The following is a 15,541-nucleotide window of genomic DNA, read 5'->3' as shown; positions in this document are numbered from 1 at the left end:
ATGTTGTAGCTATTTTTACATTATGAGTTCTCCCTAAAATGAAGAGCATCATCTCAGAATCTAGTCAAAGGCTAATGTCCGTAAATATCACTAAAATAAATTTCTAAACAATTTTAAAACTATATAGTAAATTAGTTTGGGAAATGTCTCTTTTGAAAGACCAATTACTAAGTAAACTTAAATCTGTAAAACAAACTGTCTACTGTTACATTGTGATTAACATACAATGTGGTAGAATATCTCTTAATTTAATGATAGCAAATGTACTTAAAAAGGGCACACAATTATAAAATAAAATATGAAAAATAAAGCCATGATCAATTCTCAATATATTAACACTCAGCTGATTTCTCCAATATAGCTCCCCATATAAAAAATAGAAAATAAAGGCAAGTCATTTCTCTCTCCATGTCAACCTCTTTTACGATCCCAAAGTCACCATTAAAAATACAGGATCTCGGCCTCCCTGGTGGCAAATGGGGTTAAGCACCGCACTGTGAAGCAATCCGTGGCCTCTGCAGCACGAGCTCGGATCCCCGGCCGGGGAGAAACCCACATGGTGAGGCAGACCTCTCCTGTCTCGCCTGCTGCTCCCCTCAGCAGTGTATTTCGGTCAGACTGCTTGTTCTGTTCCCAGCTCTTCTCTGGTGGATCCTCTCACCCCCACCCCACCCCCATCTCTGGCCTGTACCCCAGCTCTAGTATCCATAAATAAATAAATCTTTAAAAAAAAACAAACAGGATCTCTGCCTTCTAAATTTTATTCAGCAGACACATGAATATATAAAATATTAGTTATATAGTTTTATTATTAAAACCTGTTATTTACATGAAGACTTCCAATGATCAAAATACAATGAAAGGATACGTCTTTCACTAAAACAGAAGGAAAAGGAAGAGAGTCAAATCAAGATTTCTGTGGCAGAATCAATATGACATGCTGTGGGAGATGAGGCAATAAGGAATTAATCTTATTTTCCAGCATGAACAACTGGGTATAGGACAATATATTTAAAGTGATTGGAAAAGGAACAGATTTTTGTCATTGAGGGATAATGGCTAGCTAAGTTTTATAAATGTTGGGTTTGAAATGTTTATTTGTATACTCAATGAAATTTACCTAATAGACAAATGCTAACCCATCTCTCAGAAGTGAAATTGAAGCTGAAGAGAGATTTGTAAATTATCTACTCATAAAAGTACTTCAAGTAGAATAGAAGGCTGAGGAAGATGAAGAGTAAGAGTAAACTTTGACAGACAACTTCCTGAGAAGGTACAGGAAGACAGGAAGGAAACGAGTAGAACATGCTAGAAAAAAAGGGAAAGTGTATAAGGGGCAGTATAAGAATGCCAGATGTTATGTTGTCATATAAGTAAGGTACTGAAAAATGTCCACTTGGAAACAAGGAGGCTATTGATGACTTTGGGGAGAGCAATTTCAGCAGGGTAGTGTCAATTTCATAATTGGAATGTGTTTATTAATGTGCAGGGGAAAAAATAAAAGAAGTCATTAAGTAATTTCTTCAAGGTATCGGACTGTGAAGCAGGTGGAGATGGTCTTGAAGAAAGCTTTAAGATGGAAGTATCCTGAGCATGTTTAAAATATGCTGACAAAGAGCTAGTTAAGGAAGATATTGAAGATAGAGAAGTGTAAGGAGACAAACAAACATTGTGTGGTCTCTAAAGAAATAGCAGTGATTGGGATCTAGGGCCTGAGAGAAATTGATTAACTTTAGAAAAGTAAAGGAACACCTCTTTCACTGAATGAGGAGGAAAGGATGGAATTTAATGGAGGCTGTGTAGCCAATCTGGTGATAGGAGTTACTAAGTTAAAGAAAGTAAAAAGGGGGGCCTCCCCAGTGGCGCAGCGGTTGAGCGCTGGGTTGCAAAGCTGCCCGCAGCCTCTGCAGTGCCAGTTCGATCTCCGGCTGCTCCCCAGCCACTGGAGGAGGGTCCCACATGGCGCGCAGACCTCTCCTGCCACCTGCTGCTCCCCTCAGCAGTGTACTTCGGTCCTGCCTGCTCTGTTCCCCTCTCTGGCCCTGGTGAATTCTCTCACCCTCCCACGCTTCTGACTGTACCCAGTGCTTTTATAAATAAAAATAAATAAATCTAAAAAAAAAAGAAAAAGTAAAAAGGACTGTTTATTAAATGTGAGAGGGGAAGATGGCAGCGTCAAAGAGATTTGCGAAGAGTAGGAAACAAAGATGACTAAGGACAGCATTAAAGACTCAGTAAGAGATTAAAAAAAGTGAATAGGGAGGAAAAGCGGCAGGTCCCAGTGAGAACAGGGACACGGAAGATAAACGGGTGACGCCAGCGAACTGCCCGAAGAAAGTGGCCATAAAAGAGGACTAGAAGGGAGGGAAGCGCAGAACCCTGCTCCCCTCCCCCGCCCACAGAGGCGGCACTCTCCGACCAGCAGAGAGGAGGAAACAACAAACCAAAACGGCCCACAAGAACAAACAACGCAGCAAGCGGGACTGGGAGTGGAAAGGAACTATTGCAGCCACCACACCCCGTGAACGGGAGCTGAGGCGAACCCTGCAGGATCTGCCGCGGCGGTGAGCCATTAGAGAAGAACAAAGACCCCAGCAGACGCGCACACAGCCCGGGCTGCCAGTAAGCCTGCGCGGGAAACGCGGCGCACTAGGCGCGCGCTTGAAAAGCAAGTGCAGACCGGGATCGCGGCTGCCCAGGTCCCCGCGCCTGCGACCTAGGCTTGCGGGGAGACGACCTAGGCTTGTGGGGAGACGCACGGAGGTCCTCACTGAGGTGAAGGTCCCTCCCTGAGTGAGCAGGAACCAGGCGCCAGGCACGGGAGCGGTGCAAAAGGCGCCATTCCCGCGCCACTGAACTGGGCTACAGCCCGCATCCTGGAACTGAGGGCTTTGAACTGAGACCCGGGGCATGAAAATTCGGGGCGTGGTTTCTCCACGACGGTGGGGCACAAGGCAGACACAGCACCCCAAAGCTGTTGAGGTGTACCCTACCATTCCTGCTCTGTTCTCTGTCCCACGGGGTGGGGGGAGGCGAAAAACAGCCCCCCAAGGACAATAGGAGAGATCTCTGGCGCCACCTAGCGACCAGGAAAAAAAAAAGTCACTAACACCCTATAAAACAGGACATTTCTTAAGACTGCTTGAAAAGGGCAGAAGGTTTCTGGAGGACCCAGTGGCCAGCCGGGAAGTTATTCCACGCCAGGCCCCTTCCGACCAGCAGTCTGAGCCCACAGAGGGAGCAGGCACCCACGTCCGGGGCAGACCGGGTGCACAGAAGAGTGTGCCTGAAACCGGAGGCGCAGGGACTGCATCCCGCTTCGCCATTTGAGAACAGGGACATTTCTTCAGTAAAAACTGCCTAAAACCAGCAGAAAGCTCCCCCAGAAGACAGAGATGGCTCCTGGAAGAGCCAGAGGGGAGCGGAGAAGTTCACCCAAGATGTCAGTCAGTCCGAGCAACACAGTGTCCCAACGCATACGACAAATTAGAAAACAGACAGTAGGGAGTAGAAGAACCACACGCAACCTAAAAACTCCTCAGGAAAGAAGCACACCACAAAAAGAAAACCACTCCCCAGATTGCAACGACAGCAACTTGGAAGAACTTCTGAGCCTTCCAGAAAGAGAATTTAAAATTGCCATCATTAAAAAAGTGATAGATCAGAAGAAGGAAATTGAGTCCCTAAAGAGGGAAGTAAGAGAAATGCAGGAGATCAAAGAATTAATGGAGGAACTAAAGAACTCTGGGAAAAGCAATGAAAGCAGAATAGATGAAATGGAAGAACGAATAAGTAATCTTGAAGACACAGAAATAAAAAGAACCAAAACAGAAAAGGAAAGAGAAGTACGAAGGAAAAAGAATGAAGAAAGACTTCGGGAACTATCTGACTCCATGAGGAAAGGAAATATAAGAGTTATAGGAATTCCAGAAGGAGAGGAGAGAGATGTAGGAACAGAGAAAATATTCATGGATATAATTGAAGAGAACTTCCCAAATGAGAAGAAGGAGCTGAAAATTGATATACAAGAAGCAAGAAGAACACCAAACTTCCACGACGAAAGGAAAAACACAGCAAGACACATAATAGTAAAGCTCCCAAGAATCCAGGACAAGGAAAAAATAATGAAGCTGACAAGAGGGAAGACACAGATAACATTCAAAGGAAAACCAATCAGGCTGACATCAGACTTCTCTGAAGAAACACTACGGGCAAGGAGAGAGTGGAGGGACATAGTCAACAGACTCCAAGAAAACAGATGCCAACCAAGAATACTCTATCCCGCAAAGCTCTCTTTCCTCCATGAAGAAAGAATATGGACCTTCCCAGACAAAGAGAAACTCCGGAATTTCATTGCGACTAAACCCCCACTCCAAAAAATACTACAAGGAATCCTAAAGCCAGAACCTCAGAGGGACGAATAACAACGAAAGAAGAACAACAAAAAAAAAAAAGTTATTAAAAGAATAAATAAATAAAATCAAAGGAAAGACAAACATAATGGCAAATACAGATGCTAACATATCAATATTAACTCTAAATGTAAATGGACTAAACTCTTCAATAAAAAGACACAGAGTTGCAGCCTGGATTAAGAAACAAAACCCAACCTTTTGCTGTCTCCAGGAAACACATTTAGCTACAAAAGATAAAAATAGGTTCAAAGTCAAAGGATGGAAAACAATCCTACAAGCAAATGGGCCAAAAAAGAAAGCAGGAACAGCTATACTTATATCAGATAAAACAGACTTCAAACTCAAAAAAATAAAAAGAGACCCCAGTGGTCACTACATTATGATTAAGGGGACAATACTTCAAGAAGAAATAACACTCATTAACATATACTCACCAAACGAAAGAGCACCAAAATATATCAGACAACTGTTGTCCTCTCTGAAAACAGACATCAGAGAAAACACATATGTAGTGGGAGACTTCAACACACCACTATCAACAATGGATAGATCAACAAGACAAAAAATAAGTAAAGAAACTAAAGCTCTAAATAAGGACCTAGAGCATTTGGGCTTAACAGACATCTATAGAACACTAAACCCAAAAAAAACGGAGTACACATTTTTCTCAAGCGCACACGGATCATTCTCCAGGATCGATCACATACTGGGGCACAAGACAAACATCAACAGATACACCAAGATTGAAATCATACCAACCATCTTTTCTGACCACGAAGGCATCAAACTAGAAATAAATCATAATAAGAAGGCAAGGAACTATCCTACCTCATGGAGATTAAAAGCCACACTACTGGAAGACCACTGGACTAACGAGGAGATCAAAGAAGAAATTAAAAAATTCTTTGAATTGAATGACAAGGAGGACACCAATATCCTAAATGTATGGGATGCAGCAAAAGCAGTAATAAGAGGAAAATATATAGCAATAGAAGCTCACATCAAGAAACAAGAAAGAACTCAAAGAAACAACCTAATCTCGAAGCTCAAAGATCTAGAAAAAGAACAACAAAAAAACCCCAGAACCAGTAGAAGAAAAGAAATAATAAAAACCAAAGCAGAAATAAATGAAATTGAAACTAAAAAAACAATCCAAAAGATCAATGAAACCAAGAGCTGGTTCTTTGAAAAAATAAATAAAATAGACAAACCCCTAGCCAGGCTCACAAAGGAAAAAAGGGAGAAAGCACAAATACACAGAATCATAAATGAAAGAGGAGAAATCACAACGGACACAGCAGAAATCAAAAGAATAATCAGTAACTACTATGAACAGTTATATGGAAACAAGTTCAACAATCTAGAGGAGATGGACAAATTCCTACAACTCTACAATCACCCAACGCTAGATAAAGAAGAAATAGAACACCTAAACAGACCAATTACAAGCAGCGAAATTGAAATGGTAATTAAAAACCTCCCCAAAAACAAAAGCCCAGGACCTGATGGATTTACAAATGAATTCTACCAAACATTCAGAGACGAATTAGTGCCTATCCTTCACAAACTCTTCCAAAAAATTGAGAAGGAAGGGACAATACCAAACACGTTCTATGAAGCCAACATTTCACTAATACCAAAACCGAACAAGGACAACACAAAAAAAGAAAACTACAGGCCAATCTCCCTAATGAACACTGATGCAAAAATCCTCAATAAAATTTTAGCTATCAGAATCCAACAATGTATCCATAAGATAATTCACCACGACCAAGTTGGATTCATTCCAGGGGCACAAGGATGGTTTAACATCCGAAAATCAATCAACGTTATCCAACACATCAACAAAAAGAAATATAAAAACCATATGATAATATCAATAGATGCTGAGAAAGCTTTCGACAAAGTGCAACACCCATTCATGATAAAAGCCCTTGAAATTCTTGGGATACAAGGAACATACCTCAACATCATAAAGGCCATCTATGACAAGCCAACAGCCAGTATCATTCTCAATGGTGAAAAGCTGAAAGCAATTCCATTAAGATCTGGAACAAGACAAGGATGTCCACTCTCACCACTGCTTTTCAATATAATACTGGAAGTCCTAGCCAGAGCAATAAGACAAGAGAAAGACATCCAAGGAATCCAAATAGGAAAAGAAGAAGTCAAACTATCACTATTTGCAGATGATATGATAATATACATAGAGAAACCCAAAATCTCCACAGAAAAACTAATTCAACTCATCAATCAATTCAGTAAAGTGGCAGGATACAAAATCAACACGCAAAAGTCAGTAGCCTTCCTATACACAAACAATAAATCTGAAGAAGAAATCAAAAAAACCATCCCTTTTATTATCGAAACAAAAAAAAATCAAATATTTGGGAATAAATCTAACAAAAGAGGTAAAGGACCTATACAAAGAAAACTATAAAACACTGTTAAAAGAAATAGAAGAAGACACAAAGAAATGGAAAGACATCCCCTGCTCATGGATTGGAAGAATAAACATTATTAAAATGGCCATCCTACCAAAAGCAATATACAGATTCAATGCTATTCCAATCAAAATCTCAATGGCATTCTTCAAAGAAATAGAACAATTATTGATGAAATTCATATGGAATCACCAAAAACCCCGAATAGCCAAAGCTCTACTGAAAAAAAAAGAAGGAAATGGAGGCATCACACTCCCAGACTTCAAACTATACTACAAAGCCATAATCATCAAAACTGCATGGTATTGGAACAAGAACAGACATACAGACCAATGGAATCGAATAGAAAATCCAGAAATAAACCCACAGATTTATGGTCAACTAATCTTTGACAAAGGAGCGAAGACTATGCATTGGAGCAAAGAAAGTTTGTTCAATAAATGGTGCTGGGAAAACTGGGTCGCTACATGCAAAAGAATGAAGCTTGACCACTACCTCACACCATACACAAAAATCAACTCAAAATGGATTAAAGAACTAGACATAAGACCTGAAACCATAAAATACATAGAAGGAAATATAGGCGAAACACTACGGGATTTGCACATCAAAGACATCTTTACAGACACATCACCCAAAGCAGTGATAGTGAAGAGAAAGATAAACAGCTGGGACTACATCAAATTAAAGAGCTTCTGCACAGCAAAAGAGACAATAACAAAAACAAAGAGAAACCCCACCAACTGGGAGAACATTTTTGCACCCAACACTAATGATAAAGGACTGATCACAAAAATCTGCAAAGAGCTGATGAGACTCAGCAACAACAAAGAAAATAATCCAGTCAAAAAATGGGCAGAAGAGCTAAAAAGAAACTTCTCTGAAGAGGAAATGCAAATGGCCAACAGACATATGAAAAAATGTTCAACATCACTTGTAATCAGGGAAATGCAAATCAAAACTACCATGAGATACCATCTCACACCAGTGAAAATGGCACATATTAAAAAAACTAGCAACAACAAATGTTGGCGAGGATGTGGAGAAAAAGGAACTCTTCTGCACTGTTGGTGGGAGTGCAAACTGGTCCAACCACTATGGAGAGCTGTGTGGAGATTTCTGGACCTACTAAACATAGAGCTTCCATATGATCCAGCAATTCCACTCCTAGGTATTTACCCAAAGGACACAGAAACATCAATTCCAAAGAGCACCTGCACCCCTATGTTTATAGCAGCACTGTTTACAATAGCTAAGCTTTGGAAACAACCCAAATGCCCAAAAATAGATGACTGGATCAAGAAGATGTGGTACATATATACCATGGAATATTACTCAGCATTCAAAAAAGATAAACACATGCAATTTGCAGCAACATGGATGGCACTGGAAGGGATCATGCTCAGCGAAATAAGCCAAAAAGAAAAAGAAAAATACCGGATGGTCTCACTCATAGCAGGAATCTAGAAAACTTAAATAAGGGACCAGGAAAATGAATATAAGAAAGTGAAAATCAAAATCAACAAAAAACTATGAACCAGAGACACTTTTTGGGGGGTGGGGGGCGGGAGGGGAAGGATTGGGGTCAGAATGGGGCGTTTGCAATTGTATGGGGGAATATTAAAATAAAATTTATTAAAAAAAAAAAAAATAAATCTTAATCCAGTTCAAGTAAAAAAAAAAAAAAAAAAAGACTCAGTAAGAGCAGAGACCATTCACTGATATTACTGTTCTGCACTATGTATTTTTTTTCGCAGAAGTGCTCTTCATTCTTGAAATCAACCTGGGCTGAATCCATGCAAGGCTGTAATTTTGCCAGGCAGGCAGGATGAACAAAAAGACAATCATGTGGAAAAGTTAAAACCATTGGACAACAACTGATGCAACAGCGATGGATGACAGTATGGAAAGCTGAATGGAGGTAAAAAGCAAAATTCTACTTTACACAAGTACTTCTATCTATCCAATTAACAAATTAAGTTGAAACTATTACTTATGGTTTAATTTAGTTATTTTTGACACTGGTTTGAAAATCTGTTGCAGATGCTTAGTATAGAAAACAATTATACATATCTAAGCAGAATATCATAGTTATAATTACAATGAAAACACCCATGACGGACTAAAGATTACCTATGAAACAAGAATATAAAGAAGAAAAAAATCAAGTAAAGAAAAATGATTATTTTCACAAAAATATTTAAAATTTAGTTATTTCTCAAATGGTATTAAATTACTCATAACTGGTTCTGCAGATCATACCTTCTCAACTAACAGCTGTAAATCAATTGGAAATACTCATCCAAATAAGATAATGTAGAAAGTATTTTTTCCGAAGTATTTACTAGAGTCACAAAATAACTAATGCTAGTATTTTATATAACTAGGCATTTTTAATGGAAATCAAGGAAAAGAAAGCGAGTATTTCGTATTTTGTGTTAGTCTATATCATTTGAGGAATTTCACAATTTCTTCTCTGTATTGGAATGGTAGGGCTTGTAAAAAAATATCTTTCCCATAATTCATCCAATTTGAAACTTCCTAAAAATTACAATAATTTTCTGAAGCTTAAGATACCTCTAAAATTACCCCCTTCAAGTGAAAAAACCTCTTAAGATATGGGTAGAGGAAGATAGATTAGAAGAAAATATATCACTTAATTTAAATAAAAAAATTGACTCTCTAAGTACAAAGTACAGCATTAAGACGATCTTACCGGAATATTTTCACACCAACAAAATTTAACATATCTTGGCTTTTGACAAAAGCATCTGAGAACCCAAAGGTCAGTTAATCTCCCATACACAAAATTCTTCCAACTAAAACTTCTTCCTCACTGAAACTTGTATCAAAAATCTATTTCTTCCTTGTCATTGATTGTATATATCTCCCCAGGCAAATCAAACCCTGCTACTCTCACCTACCTCAAATCTCAATCTTCACAGCCACTCCATTCCATATTCCCTGATGACAATTCTCCCTAACATCCACAGGACCTAATAAACAAACTTCTTATTCATATTCATATCTCCATCTGCTCTCAAATATTCTTTCTTCTCTGTCTTCAATTAAATCTCAAATTCTTTTAAAAGTATTGTTTCCTTAAAAGTGCTTTCTAAAAAAGGATGCTATACTTCCTGGTCTCCCAGAGTCATGGGGAAGGGATTCCATTTACAAATTATTCTTATCTGACTAATGTTTTCACTTTCCTCCTTTTAACAAATTAACCATATAAAATATCACTCTATTTTGGGCACCATTTCCAATGTCCTCCCTCTGACGGTCTCTCGCTTTCCTGGCTGGTGACTGTACTTTGCACCTCATTCCCTGCTCTCATTAGCTGAGTATCTGCAATGACCTCATTACGGTGAACTGGTCATCTAGTAAGATCCTGAATTTCTGAAACTTGTCATTCTGATCATAACTTTTTGCATTCTCCTCTCAAGTTCTCATTCTGCTGAACCCACTCTTTAATATTTCCAATACCGCAATGATTTCTCTTTCCAGGAATTCATTAATCTCTTGCTTCACAAATACAAAAATCAAGCAAGCCATTCCCAAAATGCCTAAGCAGCATCCTTGACTTTCTCACCCAGTTGTCTAGTCTATCAACTTAATTCTAGATAAACCCCACTACTTTCTTTCTCTGCTTATATTCTCAAAATGACAAATAGTGGGAAAATAGTTATAAAATGGCACAGACTGTTCCCACTATAAAGGTATACTGTACAATAATGTTTTGCTCACTGCCTTGCCTCTACATCACTTAAGCACAAGAACATGTACTGAGAAATGCATGTTTAACAATTTTGTGATAGTGTGAATGTCATATAGTGTAATTACAAACCTATCAATAGATAGTATCACATACTACACTCCTGGGTTATACAGTATTGCTTATTGGGTCACTATCAGATATGTGGTCCATTGTTGACCAAAACATTAATAGACACGGGACTCTGCAGTCATTGAGCAGCACACTATAGTCACTCAAATATGTAAGATGAGTGCACTGTTATGTACCCCTTGCTAGCTTCTCACTGAATTCCTTAGGGTGATTATTGCCAAGCCTTTCAGGTTGTTCCCAGGTCTCAAATATGCTTGCCTCCTTCCCAAATGGTCAAATCCTCTATTTAGAAAACCAAGGTCTTCTAATGTGAGTTAACTCAACTGCCCTTTATTTTTATTCCATCTTATCCATCTGACCTAATGTGTTAAAAGGAAAATTTGACTAATTTTATATTCTTCGAACTTTACTACCTACCTACTATGCACTCTGTTAGAACTCTGGCACACACACTCACCTTTCCCAAGTTCCATGTTTCTCATCCTATTGTCATATTCTTCCAACCAAAAAAAAAAAAAAAAAAAAAAACCCAAACCTGAGATTTATAATCATGATATAAGTCAACTGTCAATCTGTGTTTTCTCATGACAATCAGCTTATTTTATAAGGGGGCTAAAAATCTGCTTTCTTAGAAAGCAAAGATAAATTTTGAAAATGGACTGCCTTAAATTTAGGAGAATTAAATTCCAACTCTTTTTTTTTTTTAATAGAGGCATGTTTTATTTATTTATTTATTTGTTTGTTTGTTTGTTTGTTTATACACGCACTGGGTACAGTCAGAAGCGCTGGAGGGCGAGAGAACTCACCAGAGCCAGAGTGGGGAGCAGAGCAGGCAGAAGGACCGAAGTACACTGCTGAGGGGAGCAGCGGGCGGCAGGAGAGGTATGCGCGCCATGTGGGACCCTCCTCCGGTGGGTGGCTGGGGAGCAGCCGGGGATCGAACCGGCGCTACAGAGGCCGCGGGCAGCTTCGCAACCCAGCACTCAACCGCTGCGCCACTGGGGAGGCCCTAAACTCCGACTCTTAAGTTTAAAAAAAATTTCTCAAACTTTTAACAAAAAGTCTTCTAATTTTTATGCTTCAGTCATTTAAGTTCCAAAATGCCCTTGGTAAATAACTACTTAACTTCCCTTAATGAACTGACATTGACTGTTTTCAGCTGATCAGAGAATATCTTTATATAATCAGCATTTGACAATGCACTGCTCATGGAAACTAATCTTTAAAGTAATTTTAGATAGCTAAAAAGAAAAAAAAAAAACAAAAATAAAATTCCAGTCAATAGTCAAGTTCAAAAAGTAGGAGAATCTGTAAATAATTAAAACAGCCAATTCAAAGATGTAAAAGATGAAGTAAGAGTAAATGGATTCAGAAAGAGAGGGTATCTTAGCTAGTTGTTATAGAACAAATTCAAACTCAAATGGGCTGAAGAAATTCTGTTAAGGCAAAAACATTTCAAAAGCTATTACATAAATTAATAATTTATGTAATTATAATTGGCTTCACTCTTTTCTAACAAAACTATGAAGGCAGATCAAAGTGACATGCCAAAAAGCAGTACAAACAGGACAGCAAATCCAGACCGTGTGTTTGCTAAATAGAGCAGGCCCTAAACCACGAAATGGGATTTTGATAGCATCTCCATCATAGTATTCTTCGACTGTAATATAAAGGACAATATATTAAGATGTCAAATTAATTACCTGTTTAGAAACTAGTTTTTGCAGCTCTGAAACAGCTCCTTTCCTGCTTCACACTTCAAAGCTGTTGCCTGCTTATAATTAAAAGAGATCACTTTAGTAAGTTCTTTTACTTACACTACTAAATACAGAATACTATATTTACCACCTTTTTTTTTTTTTATAGAGGCATGCTTTATTTATTTGTTTGCTGGTTTGTTTGTTTGTTTTGTTTATACATGCACTGGGTACAGTCAGAAGCGCGGGAGGGCGAGAGAATTCACCAGAGCCAGAGCGGGGAGCAGAGCAGGCAGAAGGACCGAAGCACACTGCTGAGGGGAGCAGCGGGCGGCAGGAGAGGTCTGCGCGCCATGTGGGACCCTCCTCTGGTGGCCGGGGAGCAGCCGGGGATCGAACCGGCGCCGCAGAGGCCGCGCGCAGCTTCGCAACCCAGCGCTCAACCGCTGCGCCACCGGGGAGGCCCTATTTACCACCTTATATTTAGAAAATCAACAGAAAAAAATCCAGTTTACCAATCTTTGAAATTCAAATTACTGTAATCTTTGTGGGAAACAGTGAGATAAAAATAAATGTTCATATCCTCCAAATCTTTAAGAGCCCACCAAACAATGAACTAAATCCTTAAAATCTACTGTGGAATATCATGAAAATGGTTAACCCCCAACTATCATTTAAAGATCCAAATAAACGTTTACTCTTCTGATTGATTTGATACAAGTCATTAACTTCCTGGCACTCAAACTATTCACAAACTTTGTCTAGCTATGATGAAAAGGGGTTTATTTGAAAGCTACCTACTTCATAATAAAACAACCTTGCCATTACATAAATACGCGGTTTATCCTCAGTCAGAGTCAGTATGATGAATTTCCAGTGGCCTCACAGGGTAGGTGATAGGAAAGAAAAGGAGCAGGTGTACCCGGAGCTCTCCAACACCCACTCCAGTAACCAGAGAATACCAGAGGGCGGAGTCTGGAAGGCAGTTATGGGGCGGGGGTGGTAGGGGCGCCCAGAAAGCCCGCTTCTTGCATTACCAAAACACTCTCCGTTACCCACAGGGCACCCGACGCACACCTGAAACCGGTCAAAAAACATCTTTTTATAAAAAACCACAAGATCTGAGAAGTGGGGAGCGGGATGAAATCTGAACGACCGTCTCCCGACCGGGGCGGGCCTCATACCAAATCCCCAGTTTTTCCAAAGCAGACAACAATACCAAATAGCACTTGATATTTAATTTTCTCCAATCCTAGGCTCGTTCCAACTGGAACTGCAGTAAGGGAGACAGAAGGGGGGCACTGACAAGGGGGAAGGAAAAGCTGTTAAATCAACATTCCCTCCCAAGTATAAGCCCCTTATATTAGCCACCGTCAGGAACGCCTCCCAGCCCTTCTGCTCCAAGAATACTCGAGACAGCAGAAACCCCGGGGCTCACAGCCCACCCGAGGCTGCTCACAGCCTCAGTCGCACCTGAGTCGCATCCACCCAATTTCTGGACCTGGATTGCTGCAGAGAAAGCGAACTGGAAGCCGGGGTGGCGTGGAGACGACGGCCGCCGAGGCCTCCGGCTGGGAGACTCTGACCACCTACCTCGGGCAAGCAAACCACAGGCCCCGCGTGCTCCCCCCACTGACAAGGGGCTTTCGCGGGGCAGGACGGCCTCCTCCCTCGGCCAGAACGAGAGGGGCGGGGAGGCGAGCAGGGGCTTCTGCAGACCCGTTCCCAGCCGCTCACCCGGGAGACAGTCGCCCCGTCCGGGAGAGGGGCGGACGGCGAGCCTGGAGACCGCCAAGAAGGAGCAGGGAGACCCGGGGGCCCAGAGGGAGGCGTGGGCCCGAGACCGGAGCCCATAGGCTCAAACGTCCCACGGCCGTTGCTCTCCCGCCCCGGCGCCGCGCTGCCAGCGTTGCCAAGGGCTGGAGACGCGCAGGTATTACCTGTGAACGACGCGGCCGCGCCCGCCCAGGCCGTGTGGCCACAGCCCCCGAGACCCGCCACCGGCGCGGGCCTCCCCTGGGGACCGCAGCAGGGAGAGTCCACAAGTTCCCTGGCTGCCTGGGCCCAATGGCCGCCTTTTCTACCTCAGTTACTCGGCGCCAACCGCCGCAGCCACCGCCATCTTAGGATCTCATTGTGGTGGGAGAGGAGGGGCGGGGGGACTGCAGAGGGGGCAACGCGCGGCGAGACATGCGCCGTCTCCTCGGCAACGACCGCGCGAGGGCGAGAAGTCGCCCTGGCGGGAGCCGCAGTACGATCAGAGCGCTAGTGGGGTCATGTGACCCGCCGGGGCTTGTGGTGTCACCTCTGCCTCTTTAGGCAGACGCCTACTACGCGAACGAACAGAGACTACAACTCCCAGAATGCCAGCTCGACCGCGGATGACAAACGCGATCTCGCCTTGGGGGCGGGGCAAAGAACTACAAATCCCAGCATGCTGTTCGCTTCCCGGCGAACGTCGAACTTGGGACTCAAGGCCTACACGGAAGTGGTGCCACCGCCCACTCCCTACTTCCTTTCCCTTCCCTCCCCTCCCCTCCTCTCCCCTCCCCCTTCTTTCCCTCCCCCCCCTGGGCAGCTGGATAAAGAAGTGAGGCTTCATGAGGTTTTTCCGTGGGGGTGTCTGCTCCAGAGGGTGCCAGAAAAAGGGAAAAAGACCAGAAACCAGATCTCTTTTTTGTGCTCTGTCCACCCACATAATGGTCACAAGGGGAATGGAAACTAAAGGACTTTTACAATCTAGTCCAACCCCATAATTTTACACGTGAGGCGCTAACTCCTCAGGAGGAGTTAATTCGGCAAAAGTTATACAGCCAGCCTGTGGGAAAACCGTAAAAGTTATTAAGACCCCCGTTAGATGATTTTCATCAGACTTTAATATTGTATTGAAACTAATCTGAATTATCTTCGTATTTACTTCTCCCAGCAGCAACAGCAGGAGCAGCTCTATGGAGGTTAGTGAATCAACAGGTTGTAAAACCCCAAATTGCTACCTATCATCGTCACCTTTTTGTTTTGTACTTATTATTTTTAAGTAGGTAGGAACTTGTCACTGAAAGATTCAAATAAATCCGAAAGTGTTACTGAGATCATAGTAACTGCTGGTCATGCTTTTTTTTAATTCGTGGACCCTAGAAA

General features: G+C 41.6%; 1 protein-coding gene across 19 annotated transcripts in view; it reads right to left on the bottom strand.

The window, feature by feature from the left end:
• The window catches only part of PCM1 (pericentriolar material 1), an 86,166-nt gene extending 71,465 nt beyond the window's left edge, over positions 1-14,701 (bottom strand). For 7 of the 19 annotated variants that reach the window (XM_037526319.2, XM_037526329.2, XM_037526327.2 and 4 more), the window contains exons 1-2: positions 14,344-14,701; positions 12,410-12,480 (exon numbers count right to left, since the gene is read on the bottom strand). The gene's annotated coding sequence lies outside the window, so the exon portion shown is untranslated. Of the gene's footprint in view, positions 1-12,409; positions 12,481-14,140; positions 14,246-14,343 lie in introns of those variants that run through there. The other 12 variants (XM_037526336.2, XM_037526333.2, XM_037526337.2 and 9 more) reach the window with 8 other exon arrangements.
• Positions 14,702-15,541: the final 840 nt, after the last annotated feature.

This window comes from Talpa occidentalis, unplaced genomic scaffold (genome assembly GCF_014898055.3).
Source record: "Talpa occidentalis isolate TD23 unplaced genomic scaffold, MPIMG_talOcc4v2.1 talOcc4.4, whole genome shotgun sequence".
In the NCBI taxonomy this organism is placed as follows: Eukaryota; Metazoa; Chordata; class Mammalia; order Eulipotyphla; family Talpidae; genus Talpa; species Talpa occidentalis.
The sequence above is the reverse complement of the archived record's forward strand: the minus strand, read 5'-3'. Positions and strand labels throughout refer to the sequence as shown.